The sequence below is a fragment of the Tupaia chinensis genome, unplaced genomic scaffold (assembly GCF_000334495.1).
Source record: "Tupaia chinensis unplaced genomic scaffold, TupChi_1.0 Scaffold139431_1, whole genome shotgun sequence".
NCBI classification, from domain to species: Eukaryota; Metazoa; Chordata; class Mammalia; order Scandentia; family Tupaiidae; genus Tupaia; species Tupaia belangeri.
The window spans coordinates 2,284,249-2,288,636 of NW_006199316.1; positions in this window are offsets into that span (position 1 = coordinate 2,284,249).

Sequence of the window (4,388 nt, forward strand, 5' to 3'; positions counted from 1 at the left end):
AGAGAAAAACTCATATGTGAGAGTCTACCAGGTGACAGCTACTGAGTCAGTAAGGTCCATGGATATTATCACGTGGTCCTCATAACCACCCTGAGAAATTTTGCAGGTGAGAAAACTGAAGCTCACAGAGGCTCAGGGACCCGTCCAAGCCTTGAAGTTCCTGGGCACCCCCTCTGCAATCGTGGCCACAGCTGTGTGTCACCTCTATGACCATTTACTAATTTTTTTGAACCTAGTCATCTTTTTTTTTTTTTTCTTTTCTGTTTTCCCATAGGCCACTTGTGCTCACCAGGGAAAGAGAGAGAAAGAAGTAAAATGAGAAATCACCACATACACACACACACCACCACCAGGGGGGATGGCTATGCTGCAATCCCTTCTCCTCTTAGCATTTTGGGCATGCATGCACACGTGCCCAGTGTATTTTCCAAGCTGCTGCATCTGAGACTTGAATCATACAGTTGGCCATGTGGGATCCAATTGCCTTAGCCACCATGCTACCTGGCTGGTCCCTGATTCACCCTTTTAAGTGTATTTATTGGGACCAACGGGGGTGTGGTGGTTAAGGTGTTGGACACCCACATGGCTAACCGTGGTTCAAGTCTTTGACCTGGTGGCTTGCTTCCTCACTTTCCCTCTCTCTGCCTTTCTCTCTCTTTCATCACTATCACAGATTTTAAAATGTAAATAAAGAAAAATAATAACAAATAAAAACATTTTAAAAGTGCATTTATTTGGGGCCAGCAGGTGGCATGGTGGTTGGGGGTGCTGGAGTCCAACATGCACGACTTTGAGTCCTGGACCTGGCTACTTGCTTTCGCGCTCTCTCTCTCTCTCTCTCTCTCTCACTCTTGCTCTCACTCTGTCCCTCTCTGGTCAAATTAAAATAAATAAATAAATAAATAAACAAACCGTTAAATAAAACAATTCTTTTTTTTAAAAAAAGTGTATTTATTTATTTATTTTTCCATGAGAGAGACAGAGAAATATATACACATAGGTATCTCCCAACTAGATCTTTGGCCACCAATCCCCCCACCTCCAGCCAGGGGGATCTCAGGCACATGCACATGTGTGTCCAATGCATACAGGAGGCCTTGGACAGGACCTCGGGATCTGCCCACCCAAGTCCAGCATCTCAGAGCCTTGTTTTATCTCTGAGCACCACCAGCTGGTCCCCAATTCACATTTCAAAATTATCTTTATTTTTAAAGAATTTTGTTGTAGTTGTTAAGTATCCACTACTCTTCATTTCTGCCCCTGTTCTCCCTGACCCAATCAAAGGCAACCTTGCAACTAACATGCACTCTTTAATTGCAAAATGGATGCTAACAATTTAAGGAAACGTGTCCTCGCGCTAATTCTATGTGAAGGCACAGCCATGAGATGCCAGTATACACATTTTTCTGATGCACATTAAAATAAGGAACATTTGAAATTGAAAGTGCCCATCCGCATAGCACCCCAACTCCCTGTGTGCCTCTGATAGACTCTAGGAAAGCTGGGCTGAGGTCCACACAGGCGTGACCTCAGAACCTACCTCCGTCAGATTTTAAAGCTGAAATGGCAAAACCACCCACTTGTAAATGTATGTCAAGAAATTGTCCAAGGTTACCCAGCTAGTAACTATAGGAACCAGATCTTGGGCACCACGTGTGGACCCCAAATGTGACTACCTTCATTTTACATGGGCTTCTCCTCAGACCCCAAATCTGTAATTCTATGGCATCTAGTCACCAATTAATTTGTCTTTAAATCAAGGCAGGTCAACTGGCTCTATTATATTGTTGGGTTTTCCATACAGTGACTGGATCCTAATGGTAACTATGGATGTTCCCGAAAGGGCACTTCAGTAAGAAGCTGCATCATTCATAAAACCAAGTTTAGAAAAATGCAAATAGGCGGGACCAGCAGTTGGAGTAATGGCTATGTCGCTGGACTCCCATGTAGTCGACCGTGGTTCAAGTCTCGGACCCGGTGCTTAAACTCACACCGGGCACATGTGCATGCGTGCCCAAGATCCTGAGAAAAGAATGGAGGAGAAGGGATTGCGGTGTGGCCATCCTCCCTGGGGGTGATTTCTCGCTTTCTGTCTCTCTGTCTCTCTCTGTCTTTCTGGCGAGCACACACACCCTGTAGCAAAAACCTCTCCAAAAAAAAACCAAAGAAAAGAAAATAAAAATACAAACTGGAAGTGGATCTTTAAAGAAGTAGCCAAGAGAGTGCCCAAGGAAAGGGAAAGGGCTGAGAGCAGACTGCCCAAGAATAACTTGTCAGTGCAAAGGAACACAAAATCACACTCAGGGCATCTGGGAGAAAGTGGCCAAGTGACGGTACTGGGCATGGACCGAAGCTGTTGCCTGGCATCTGTCTAGAGCTTCCACTTCCTGTCATCTGGTTTTCAATTAATTGGCATGTATTTTTAATGACTAGGGAGTAAACAGGCTGAAAGGCCTCTAGAGCTAGCTCAGATTCTTTTCTGTAGCGTTCTCCATTTCTGCATTGAATATGAGCTACAAAGCAGTGCAGAAGCAGGAAAACAAACAGAATCCTGTGTAACCATTCCCAGTCCGATGACGCCTCTTCCATGAAGCCTTCTCCCAACCAATCCAAGTCAGAATTAGTCACTCCCTCTCCTGACCTCCCTCACAGCAGTATGTATTACAGCTTCTTTAATAATGCAGTAAGATATTTTTTCTTTTGCTAAAGTATTATTTTTTTCTGACTATTACCCAAACATACTGAGTACAGTACAAACTCAGCTCCCATTAGCGATATGATTATAGATATATTTCCCTCTAACCCTATTCATATGAGGACGTGCACAGACGTTGACGTAGTACACATTCAGATACTTTAAAAACATGGGATCACACTATATATCTACTAATTTAAACCTATTTCTGGCTTAGTAAAGTAGTATATATTTAATTGACTCCATATAAGTAATTAATCTACCGGTGGATAGAAATAGATTATTTCCAATTTTTCACTAGTATAAATACTCTAATAGGTTTGTACATCGGTCTTAACATGGTTGTTTGATTATGACTCAGACTATATCGCTTGATATTTTTAAAAATGTTTAATTACCGGGAACCAGCAGTTAGCATAATGGCTATGTCGCTGGACTCCCACATAGTCGACCGCGATTCGCGTCCCGGACCCGGTGACTTAAAACTCATGCCAGGCGCGTGTGCGTGCGTGCCCAAGATCCCGAGAGGAGAATGGAGGAGAAGGGATTGCAGCGCAACCATCCCCCCTGGGGGGTGATTTTTCACTTTCTGTCTCTGTGTCTCTCTCTGTCTGTCTGGCGAGCGCACGTGCCCTATAGCGAAAAAACCTCTCAAAAAAAAAAATGTTTAATTACCCAGCCCCACGAAAATCTGTGCCACTAGTGATTCCAGCCAGGCAGATCCGAGTATGCCAGTTCCTCTGGCTCTCATCAGTATCAGGCATCAGCGTGCTTCATGTCTGCCGACGCAATGGGTAAATGGTGCCGAGTTATTTCGATCTGCATCACTCAGATATCAGTGAAACATTTTTTTCTGTGTGTCTGGGCCATTGGACTGCTTCTCTTGGAAAATGCACGCTCACTGTCCTTTATCCATTTCTTCTTAGGGTATTAGTCTTCTCTGGTTTTTCAGAAGAGCTTGCCGTTTGTGTTTTGTATTTTTTTTTTTTTTAAGCTTTCTTCCAGCATGTTGAACCACACTAAAGGGCACCACCATGGACTAGTCGTCCTCACCAGAAACCAGCACTGACCACCTTTAATACCTCCCTGCATGCCGCTATTCACAGTCATCGGGTCCTTTCAGTTCCACCTCCTGAATACACCTGAGGTCAAGTCATTGCGCTCTCCCTCCAGCTCTGCCACCCTTGTCCAGCCACCATCTCTCAGCTAGGCTCTGCAGCAGCCTCCTGTCTGGTCTCCACACACCTCTGCTCCAACTCGCTCACCACCAGAAACCAGGACATGGTTTGTTTGTTTGTTTATTTATTTATTTTTGCCAGACAGAGAAAGAAAGGGAATAGAGAAAAGTACCCTCCAGAGGTGATGGCCTTCCCTTCTCCATTTCTCCTTTTAGGATCTCGGGCACACATGCACACATGACAGGGATGTTTTCCAGGTCGCCAGGTCTGGACTCAACCATGCAGTCGGCCCTGTGGGATCCAGTTACCTCAGTTACCACATCATCAGCTGGCCTCAGGAAGGCCATTTAAAAAAAAAAAAATGGGGAACCAGCAGTTAGCATAATGGCTATGTCGCTGGACTCCCACGTAGTCGACCGCAGTTCGTGTCCCGGACCCGGTGGCTTAAAACTCACGCCGGGCGCGTGTGCGTGCGTGCCCAAGATCCCGAGAGGAGAATGGAGGAGAAGGGATTG